At 45.4% G+C, this 12023-nt stretch overlaps 1 pseudogene; it reads right to left on the reverse strand.

Annotated features, from left to right (window-relative positions):
- Positions 1 to 8357: 8357 nt before the first annotated feature.
- Positions 8358 to 10046, reverse strand: LOC141489557 (3-phosphoinositide-dependent protein kinase 1 pseudogene; annotated as a pseudogene).
- Positions 10047 to 12023: the final 1977 nt, after the last annotated feature.

A 12023-nucleotide genomic window follows, 5' to 3' on the forward strand; every position in this document is an offset into this window, starting at 1 on the left:
AGGGAGTGGGGGTCAGGGTGGTGTGGAAGCAAGGTGGAGAGAGGAACTTGGCTTTCTGAGCAGAAGACAAGGCGATGGGTGGAAGGTCTCCTTCCCCATCTTGCCCAAGGTTGACTGTCTCCATCATAGATGCCACTTTGACGAAGTTCTTTCTGGAACCTTAAGGCTGAAAGGAACACGAGGGATAATCCAGTCTGTTCAGGAAAGAATGGAGAACACAAAGAGGCAGCCAAAGTCACAGGCAGGATTTGATCTCAATAGACCTAGCCTCCCATTCTTTCCACTACATCACCCCATTTCTTCTTGGCTATGTTCACTGAAGCTGTTACTAGTGTGATAGCTAGGTGACACAATGGGTAGAGTTCCAACCCTGAAGTCAGGAGGATCTGAGTTCAAATCCAGCCTCAGACACTTACTAGCTCTGTGACCTTGGGAATCTAAACTTCACCCTGATTGCCTGGAATCCCTGGCTCTCTCTCTGGTCCTTCTGATTCATATCTAGTCACTGGACCCTGATGGCTCCAGAGGTGAAAGTGAGACTGGTGACTTAACACAGCACCCCCCTCATTCATATCCAATTCACCTGCATCTCATGCATCACTTGTCCGAGGTCCTGGTCTTCCAAAAAAAAGAAGACTAAACCTTGTCCCATTACTACGGTGGCTCACTGGGTGACTTTCCCATGGTTTCTGAATCTGGTGTCTGGCAACTTTGGTTTTAAAAATATTTTGGTCATATATTGGATTCCCTTTAATCTTCTCAATTTTATTTTTTTATAGAAGCCCTTTATTAGCAGAATTGCATCTTCAGAAAATTATGAAGCCATTCGCCTGGACCAGGTCTAGTTCCTAAAAAAAAAAGGTTGGGCACAAATAACCGACAACTTTTAAGAAAGATGCCAACACTTACTTTACCACCCCCCGCCCCCAACGAGGAAGGAAGACGGTTCATTGTGTAGAATAAGCAGCGGGTCAAACAGGCTACTTCCCCGACTGTGAGTTAGAGAAATGAACACAGTCACCTGCGCGTCATCTGGCTGAGACAGCTCCGGATTAGCAGCATTGGAGGCTTCCGCTAAAGGCTTGCAAATCTTGCATCCCCACAACAACCGTGTGAGGTAGGTGCTCTCTTCTAACTCCTTAGAACACAAAACAAAACACAGAGAGGTTATTGTGAAGGTTTGTTTGAGGCAGGGCTTGAGTTTGGTTCTTCATGACAGGAATAACTTGTTGCGCTTTGATCTCTGCCTTTTAAGCATAACCTCAAACAGACGAATGCCACACAGAGATGGAGAGAACCGTAATTTAAACTATACCACAATACACATTTTACCGAACGAATGGAGGCAAGAGATGAAGACATTCAAGGGCAAGACAACTCGAATACTTTGCTGGGGTTTTCTTTGACGTCTGTACTTTGGCAGACAGGTTTCCAAAAGGGGAGGCGCAGCAGTAGTAGTTATTTCTTATTGGGGGCAATGAAGCGATTTAAGTGATAAAGGGATGGATGGATGGATGGATGGATGGATGGATGGATGGATGGATGAATGGATGGATGGATGGATGGATGGATGGATGGATGGATGGATGGATGGATGGATGGATGGATGGATGAATGGATGAATGGATTAATGGATGGATGGATGGATGGATGGGATGGATGGATGGATGGATGGATGGATGCAATGGTAGGGAGGGGGAGGTGGTCTTGGTGTAGAATGTCTTTCATTTCACTGGTCATTCTTTATAACCCGAGCTTGGTCCTTCTCCAGTGTCTCCTCTTTGACTTGTACCTGATCTTATTATCAGTTTTCATCCAAATCCACTGGGGAATGGGACGATTCTGCTTCTGTTTCTTGGCCAAGAACCTCTTGATTCTGAATGTTTTATGCGAGGACATGATGAGGAGATGACAGCCGAGCTTCCACCACGATGACTGGACCGGCGGAAAAGGGCCTCAGTTTTATTTTAAGGATTTCAAAATACAATTCTGAGAAGGGACTTGCCCAGACAGTCAAAGGGACTAGGGTCCACGATGCAAACATGGGTGAGAGTTCCTAGCAGATGAGAGAGCCGGGACTAGAGGCAGGAAGACCTGGGTTCAGATCCAGTCTTGTGAAGCAGAAAATGACAAAGGACAGACTCAATCGAAGCAGGTCACTTCAGCAACCTGCTTCAGCTTCCTCATCTATTAAAAAGGCATAATAGTAATATCTTGCCTCCAAGAGTTTTGGTGAGGAACCAATTCGATAACAATTGTATTGCACTTAACAGGTGCTTACTTCATTAAGCAAATATTAAAAAATAAATTGATAAATTAAATTAAGCCAGTACTGCTAGCACTGCAATAGGTGCTTACAGGAGAAAGGATAAGTGAAAATATTCAGAATCTTGGGGTGATTCTAAGAAGCTTACATTTGATATGTTATGTCAAATAATATTGGGTAAGGTGTCTACCCCCATTCCCAGTCATTGTCCCTTCCAATGGTACTAACTTTCTATTGCTTAAGAAAATGTATCTATTAGTCAATCAACAAATATTTGTTAAGTAGGTGTTCTGTAGCTGTGCCTGCTGGTGGGAGTCATTTGAGAGAACCCGCAGAATGACCCGCCCTTCACTTCCTACCTCCCAAGACTTGCCATAAAGCTAGGGAGCTAGGGGAGGCACTTCTTTGCCTTATTGGAGGCACCTTTGGGGGGGGGGCAGTTACCATCACCATTAGAATCAGATCTTGGGGCACAAAATCAAACTCCGGTTAGAGGAATGAAGCTGGTTAGGGATAGGGGAGATCAATCATTTCTCGAATCATTCACTCAACAAACATAGATTGAGTTGTTTGGCTGCTGTCCTTGGTTCTGGAAGAGGCTTAATGCGAGCTTTGGGGGTTCTAATAAGTCCCACACATGGTCCACATTAACACCTGAGGTATGAATACCTAGCAATTAGGGATAGCATAAAGGGAGGGAAAGAAAGAAAGGGATGGGGAAAGGAGAGGGTGAGACCAAGTGACTATAGTTAAATAAGACTCCTATCTCAGGGACTGGAGTTCTGACAGCCTCAGTGGCTTGACCATCTCCTACTTGGAGCTGCCCAACTATGAAAGGGGAAAATCTTAGAAAGTGGCACACTTGGAGGCATGTGGAGGCCAGCAGCAACTCAAGGCAACTCCGTCCTGGTGCTCAGCTCTGAAGCTGGCATGCTAATCTCCACTTCTCCTAGCCCAGCAAAGCAGGATTATCCTCACTGAAAACCTACTATAGTTCCCACTGACGCCCAAGGCTCCATTCAGCGACCCTTGGCAGGACATGCATCTGGAGCTACATTGGAGCAAGAAGCCCCAAGACTTTGCTTTTAGCACTGTGGTCTTGGGTCAGGAGGTGGCCATGTCCAGGAAATATGCCATTAAAATCCTGCAGAAAAACAAATCATTGAAGAGAAGGAGTCAGTGAACTGGCTATAATGGTCCACTTGGACTACCCCCTTCAAGCTTCACTGCACTTTTCAGAACAAGAAGAAAATGTATTTTGTCCTCAACTACGTCAAAAATGGATATCTGCAAAAATATGTCCGAAGTTGGGGCCCTTGGATGAGCCCTGGGCCAGCTTTTATTCTGCAGAGATAGTGTCAGCTGAGAAATATCTGCATGGCCAGGATGTTATTCGTAGGGGCCTGCAAAAAACGAAAACATTCTTTTGAATGGTGATATTCACATTCAAATTGCAGGCTCTGGGAGGCAGGATTTGAACCCAAGAGAGACTGAGTCTCCTACTCTTTCCATTATATCACCCAAACTACCGGAAAACATTTCTTACTTCGTGGCTGTGTACACTGTAGCTGTTAGCAACATGGCCAGAGCTCACCCTGGGCTCAGGGTGACTTTCCCATAAATTCTGAATGGGGGGGGGGGGTCCACGTACTTGGATTTTATAAACATTTTGATTATATATTTTGTTTCCCCGGTATTGTCTCTAATTTATTTTAATTGTTTAAAATACAATTCTGTCAAGGGACTGGAATCCAAGACACAAGCCTGGGTAAGTGCTCCTGCTTGATAAGAGTCCTGAGGAAGACCTGAATGCAAATTCAGCCTTGTGGGCCTGAGAATGACTTGCACTCTGATAGGGACCTCACCAAGGTACTTTAGTGTCTGTTTCAGTTTTTTTCATCTGTAAATGGGGATAGTAACACTTTGCCTCCCAGAGGCGGTGAGGGACATATTGCAAAGTAATTGTAAAGCATTGGACAGCTACTTAATAAATGAAGCAAATATGAATTGATAAATTAGCAAAATAAATTAAGCCGACAAGTGCTCGGTGCTTCGGAGAAACCATCAGAGAAAATCTTCAACTGATTATACATTCTACTTGTTAAGACAATAAACATTAGGGGAGGGTCCAGCCTCCATTCCTGGTTTTTGAAAGAAAAGTTTTTAAATCTCCCTTCTGTTGGAGTTAAAGATTTACTAAGTTCTTACTAGAGTGACAAATCCTGTGCTAAGTCCCAGGGTATACAAATATAAACAAACAGTCCCTCCCTTCAAAGAAATTTATAGTCTATCGGGGAAAAGCAAGCTCTAAAGAGAAGCTGCAAGTTGGGGGGGGGTCTCAGGGAAGACACATGGAGCCTGTTTTGTGGGCAAGAGAAGGCAAATCAGAACCCAGCATCGCAAAGGCAGAGTCCAAAGTCCTCAACAGCATAAGAAATAAGCCTGAGTACTGGAAGCTTGGTTTGCCAAGAGATTCAGGGAAATCAACACATCCTGAGAGCAATCTACCTCATTCTGTGATGAATTTTTATTAAAAAGTTTTCTGAGAAGCCCGAATAACCACTCAAGAATTCCCTTAGACCAGACATCTATTTCAACTCCCTCTTGTTGAAGATGAAGAAACGACCCAGAGAAGGAAAGTGACTTGACTGAGGTTACAAGTAGGAGAGGCAGGATTTGAACTCAGATCCTCTGACTCCAAACTCCACTGCATCACACAGTATATACTAGCAATATCAATCAACAATCATTTATTAAGTCATTACTATGAACCAAGAACTCTACCAACCTTTAGGATGCAAAACCAGAAATGAAAATAACCCAGCTACTCAGAGACTCACAGGCAAATGGGAGAAACATGTGTAACATGAAAGATATGCAAAACATATGCAAAATGAGTGAAATAGTTTAGAAGGGAGTCTTGCTATCTAAGCAACTGGGCATTGATGATGGAGCAACCACAATAATCATCTAGCTTCTCCAAGGTGAGATGTATTCAAGTATGAGAATATTCTCCAAAGCCTTCAGATTCCAAACCCATTTGGAATAGATTATCTAGAATTCAGAGACAAGGGAATTGCCCAGGGTCACAAATCTATTCCATATCAGAGATGTGACTTGAACCTACATTTTCCAAGTTAACTGCCTCCAGAACCCCAGTGGAAAGATGCATGAGCCAAAGAGATCACAACTCTGTTGAAGTCTTGGAATATGGATTAATAAAAGGAGGAGCTACTGCAGAGAGTCCTGAGGAGAGGGGGAGTTGAAGAAAGTCAAGAAAACTTTCACTCAACAAAAGGAGTCAGTAGATTGAAAGGGCCTGGAGGGCAAGGATTGCTTTGACTTTTTGTCATGGTAATTACAATGTCTGTTCCTCTACCAGTAACATGACAGGCAATGAGGAAGAGAGAAAGGGAAAAGAAAGGAAGAGAGGAAAGGAACGACAAACAGAGAAAAAAAATGAGAGGAGAAAGACTGGGAAGAGAGGTGAGACAAAAATGGAGAAATGGGCCAAAAGTCAATAGAACTGACTTCCAAGCTCTGGGTCTCAGTTGCAACACCATTTTACTGACCCTTGAGACTCTTTACTCCCTCTCCTCAGCATCTACAGCAGAGTTGAACACGTAGGTTATATATTGTGTTGACTATTAGCTCGATTGACCATGTGAATCCCCAATGGTGGGAGAGAAGCCCTTCAGTGTCTATTTCTCTCTCTGTCTCTCTGTCTGCATGTCTCTCTGTTTCTTTCTCCATGTCTCTCTCTCTAGCTCTATCTCTGTCTGTATTTGTTTGTGTGTTTCTCTGACTTTCTTTTTCTGTCTCTGTCTCTATATTTCTATGTCTCTGTCATTGTTTATCTAGCTAGCTAGCTGTCTGTCTGTGTGTATATCTCCATCTCTATCTCTATCTGAATGTGACTCTATCTCTCCATCTCTGTGTCTCTGTGTCTGTCTCTCTGTCTCTGTCTCCCAAAGTGAGCTTCAGTTTCTTTCTCTAGAAAAGGAAAGGTCAGTTAAAGTGCCCTGAAGGTCTATGATGTACACTCTCCTCGCTAGCCTCAGTGGGAAGTTCATGTTGTCTCCCTTTTTACATGTGTATCCATGGCTGAGTAACAGAAAAACAGCAGGATAGTATTGACAGTTTGCTGTTCTTTGTCTATTGATTTTCAACTGGCCTGGACTAGAAGTTCAGTGAGCTCGGCATCTCCCAACGGCCATTCAACCTTTTTTTCTTCCTGGTATATTCTGGATTCGGTTTCTTGTGCATTTGTAACATCTATCGAGGATTGGACCCATCTGCAGAGCTCCTCAGGCATCATCCAACCGACGGGAACCTACCTGAACCCAAAATGGGTTCCAGGCTGAGAGTCTGACCATTCTGGTTGGCATAGGGGACTCTTCCCTTAGCCGCTGTCCAGTCCTTAGATTTCTTTAATGAAGTTATAAGAAATTCGCTTCTTTCTTTGCTTTTATGAATTCGATGCCCTGCCTCTCTTCTGTTGTGTTTTTTATCTTTGAATGACCTGAAGATGTCTTTACTCAGTTAAATCTAATTGGTTTTAGGAACAGAACCTAATTGGTTCGCTGTTGTCCTTCCATGGAAGGAGAACAAAATGATATTGCTATGCTGGAGACAAGTTTCAGGGTATCCAATTAAGACTGATCAGGGGGGGGGGGGGTGGAGCCAAGATGGGGACAAGAAGGGATCCAGCCTTAGGAGCTCTCTGATAAAACTCAACAGCTACGGACTCTAAACTTTTGAGAGACAGAACCCACAAACCCTGAAATAAATCAGAGATGACTACAAGGGAGCCAAATATATGGTCAAAAACTTTGGAAAACTCACATTTGTGGACGACCAAATTCAGAACTCGTGGGGAAATCCCCCAGAGCCCAGGGTGAGGTCTGAACATTGGGTGAGCCATAGTCCTAACAGCTCCAATGTACAAGAAGCAAGAAAGATTTCCCTGGAGCTTCGGTGATGTCAAGTAAAAAGTGGGAGGCTTGGTCTCCTGGGTTCAAAGCCTGCCTCCATTTATTCCCAGGGACCTTGGGTGCCTCCTTAGACTTCCCTTTCTTCACTGGGCAGAACTGATTATCTGGCATGTCTCTTTTACTCCTAAGACTCCAGGAAGAGCCTTAGCGAAGTGGCATCTGAGAAGGAGTAGTCCACTTCGGGCAAGATAGGAAAGCAGGCATTTCACCCGTTACTTGACTTGCAATTCCAAGTTAAATTTTCTGCTCCCCTTGCTTCCCCATGCCTGCCTGTGCTGCCACGCCACCCTCACCCCCTTCAATATGCAGACTCCTCAGCACTGGACTTCCAGCGAGGGTGGGCAGAAGGGGAGATAAGATTCTCTATAAGCAGGTCAAACGAATATCGATGGAATGTAAGTTTTGCGAGAGAATGTAAGTCTCTTGAGGGCAGCAAAGGCTTTGACTGTCATTAGAGCATAAAGTCTTGGAAGGTAGTGGCCGTGGGGTTTCTTTCTGTGGTTTCTACGGGTGCTTGGCACCTCAGAGATCATCTGAACGGTTGGCATCTAGGAAGCCCCAATGGGCTGCTTACTTCCTTGAGGTCCCTCTCTCAGTTTTAAGTGACTTCCATGAGCATGGATGAATAGTAAATCAGGAAGGACTTTAAGGCATTCACATTTTTTTTTTTCAAAGGCCTGTGATAAGCACAGAGGATATGAGAAAGCCCGGATCTGTACCGACTCTTCAGTAACTTGCAATTTAATGGACAGCACTTTGCCGACTTTAGAGAGTGACATACGGCAGTTATTATGGTCTAGACACATTCATGAATCCTCCTACAGAAGGCAGAGGGAAGGGAAGCAAGTAGGAGACCTGCAGACTCACAAAATAGGAAGAAGCAGGAGAGAAGGCAAAACACTTTATTAATTACACGCGTGTATAGGCAATGGACAGAAGGCGAATAAAATAAAAACGATAATCAAGCTTTACAGAAACGGTAAAGAGTCTCCAGTGTTCAGTGTTCATGGAGACAGCGGCATGTGGAGGAGAGCAAAAAAACTTCTCCTGTTACACTGATGGCACTCACACATCACCTGGGTTGGCTATTTGTGGCTCTAAGTGCATCTGGGGAACCTAGTTTCTTCTTCCGGGTCCAAGATCCTCTGAAGCAGAGAGCAGCTTCCAGGGCCTTGTGTTCTCCCAGGATCAGCTTTGTTAGCAGCAGCCCAGGGATGGTATTGGAAACGGCTTTGAGAAAGTTCTTGGATCTTCTGGCACCAGTTGTGAGCATTGCCGTTTGGATCTATCAAGCGATAGGTCCTGCTAAGTGTGTGAATCAGAAAGATTCTACAATTCTTGGCTTCTGGCCAAAGTTGTGCGGACCAAGGGAATTCTCCTTTCCGGTCTTTATTGTTGGGGTCCACATAATAGAGATGAGGTCCTTCCGTGAGAATCAGCTGGTAACGTCGGACAAACCTGCTCTTCTTGGGAAACAGGCCCTTCCCGGTAAAGAAACCCTCGTGGTTGAAGAAGCCCTTCCTACTGTCCACTGGGCCCATTTTCAGGATTAAATGGTTGTCTACAACCTCATGCCACGGGTTCCCATGAGCCTGCTTCTCCAGTAAGAGTCTTTTCTCTCCTTCGGAAAACTTTAGGTCCAGCTCTAAAGAATTTTCATCCAGCTGCTGAATGTAGCCCTCCACAAGAGCAGTGGACGGTGGGTGCGAGCTTGGCTCTGCTGCAGCCACGCAATGGGCAGAAGAAGAAGGCGGCAGGCTCTGGAGAAAGTCCAAAATTTCAAACTCCTCATTTTTGTCTTTGGATATAAAATGTAGGGATGCGTTGACTGCTGGAGGTGTCTGAAGATGTAGATCATCCCAGGCGATGTTTTGAAAGAATGGGTGATCCTTCAGGGCTCCATAGCCTCCCATTTCTTCACAGCCTAATCGATTCGAGGAGTCTAAAACCAGAAGCTTTCTCAGGAGATCTTTTGCTCTTGGGAAGAAAAATTCTGGGATGTCATATTGTAGGCTCAGGATCTTCTGATGTATGAGATAGTCACTTGCATCTTCGAAAGGGAGCAGCCCTGTTACCAGATGGTAGATCACACCCCCCAGAGCCCACAGGTCCGAACTCTTACATGCTCCTCTCCTCAGGAGGACTTCTGGGGACATATAATTGGTTGTGCCCACGAAAGATTTAGCCCTGGCTTGCTCATCACCAGGGAGCAATATTTTGGCTAATCCAAAGTCTGTAATTTGAATGTGCAGGTCACCATTTATAAGGATGTTTTCGGGTTTCAGGTCCCTGTGAATAATGTCCAGGCCGTGTAGATATTCCAGAGCCAACACGATCTCTGCAGAATAGAAGCGGGTGCAGGGCTCATCCAAGGGCCCCACCTTCTCCACAAACCTTTGCAGATCTCCATTTCTGGCGTAGTTGAGGACGAAATACAGATTCTCCTGGTCCTGAAAAGCGCAGTGAAGCTGGACACAGAAGGGGTGGTCCAGGCGGGCCATGATGTCCAGTTCAGTGGTGACATAGCGTACCTTCTTCATTTTAACGATTTTCTTTTTCTTCAGGATTTTAATGGCGTACTCCGTGGACGTGGCCACCTCGCGGCCCAAGACCACCTTGCCGAACGCTCCTTCCTCCAGGACTTTTCCAAAATCAAAGTCTTTGCATCTTTCGCTCCAGCGTTGCACCCGGTCCTTGTCCAGCCAAGGGGTACAGGACCCAGACATGGCATTGGTAGCGGCGTCTCTGGGAGCCGCGGCAGGCGTTCCATGGGGGTGAGCCCGCATCGTTGGGCTAGGAGAAGTTGACATTGGCGCGCTGGCTTCGAGCTGAGAAGTAACACAGGGCTGCATAGCAAGGCCACGGGCCACTCTAGGCCTCCACCGGTGCCACTCTTGAAGTCTTTCTCTCAGAGTTAGGCAGCTCTTAGGTAGATATGGTCAAGAATCGGTGGCTGCCAGAGAGTCTAATCCTCCCTGGCAGACCCCGAGTCTTATTTAATCTTGGTAGTTTGGTCCCCGCCCTCTCCTTTCCCCTCCCCTTTCTCTGCGCCTTTCCCCGACAATCTTTCATCACTAGGTGTTCACACCTCAGGTGTAAACACACACACCAAGTGTCCCACCTAGGGTTGAGATTTTATTGTTCTGCTCCACCACCATGGGATGCACTGTCCTTAGCCTCTGTCTTAGTGACTTGGATTTGATTGTCTTTCAGAACCAAGGACAGGACCAGCAAGGAACAACCAAGGAACCACTTCAATCTATGCTTTTGAATGAGTGATTGCATAGGGGATTGACCAGTCCTATCTCTAACCAGACTCATCTGTCTGCTCCCAGTTTTTCATTGTCCTAGTTGGTCTGATTGACTTGGTGAAAGTTCCTCCACTAAGGTCAGGAAGCACCTCCCCCACCTTCCTAGGTTTCTGGCATATTCGGGGAGCTGGGGTCAATGGGGGTCTTTATGCATTTGTTTCTCAAATGACTACCAGCTGTCTGGACATTTGACTCTAAAAGCCCTTGGAGTTTCTATCCCGGGGTCTCTTTCTGGAGGGATTATGTGGATTCTTTCTTTCTTTCTTTTTCAGGTTTTTGCAAGACAAATGGGGTTAAGTGGCTTGCCCAAGGCCACAAAGCTAGGTAATTATTAAGTGTCTGAGGTCGGATTTGAACTCAGCTACTCCTGTCTCCAGGGCCCTTGCTCTATCCATTTTGCCACCTAGAAGCCCCTTGTGTGTAAACTTTCAATGGTCAGATCGTCTTCCTGTTCTGGCAGATTTGGGCAGTTTGCCCTAATAATTAGCTGATGCAAGAACTGTGGCAGAATGTAAGCCTCTGGAGGGCAGGGAAGTCTTTGATTCCCTTAGAATACAAACTCTACAAACTGTAGGCAGAGGTTGTGGTGTTTCATTATTTTGTTTCAGCAGGTGTAGGGTGTAGAACGTGTTTAAGGAAGACTAGTATTTCAGTGTGAGGACTGAACAGACGCATTCCATGTGCATACATAGATATTAGTTAACTGCGACCCATCATTTTTATGTCAAAGTGCCTCTGATAGGGTGTTATACAGAGGCAGCATGGGGGGGGGGGGGGATTGGGGGACAGGGTAGCATATGCTCCGTAAAGGACCAGCCATGTTTTATTTCTAGAGACCAACCTCCTGATAAGGCCCCGAATTCTCTCACAATAGATTCTAAAGATGACTGATCAGATCCCGGAGAGGTTGTTTTTTTGTCAGAGAATGCAGATGAACTTTCCCTCCTTCAGAATAGTGAATACCAACACCCTTTATTCACCACACTATCTCAAACCCAGTCAAGCCCTGACTGTTTGAATCATGTCCCATCCCTGGCTCCTCTGTTGCCCCCGGTACCTGCCTTGTGGCCTATAAGCAGCTTGCGGAAAGCTGAGGGTCAAGAAGGGGTCCCCTTAGAGTTACGGTTTCAGATGTGTGAAATCATGAGAACCCAAATCTAGGGACTTGATGAAAAAATAACAACCCAAGAATAGGCTTTATGCTTCGTCCAAGAGATGTGTTCGAAACCTGGATACTCCTCTCAGTTCCCCCAGGACTCTATCAGAGTACACTCATTCTTAGGTGCAGGTTTGTATCTTTTACAGCACAGTGACTACTGCAATGTGGGGGCATTTATGGGAAAGATAACTAAATTAGTGGTGCTGTGAATGAAAGAGAGTCAGAGAGAGAGAGAGAGACAGAGAGAGACAGAGAGAGACAGAGAGACAGAGAGAGTAACAGACACACACAGG

This window comes from Macrotis lagotis, chromosome 5, assembly GCF_037893015.1.
Source record: "Macrotis lagotis isolate mMagLag1 chromosome 5, bilby.v1.9.chrom.fasta, whole genome shotgun sequence".
NCBI classification, from domain to species: Eukaryota; Metazoa; Chordata; class Mammalia; order Peramelemorphia; family Peramelidae; genus Macrotis; species Macrotis lagotis.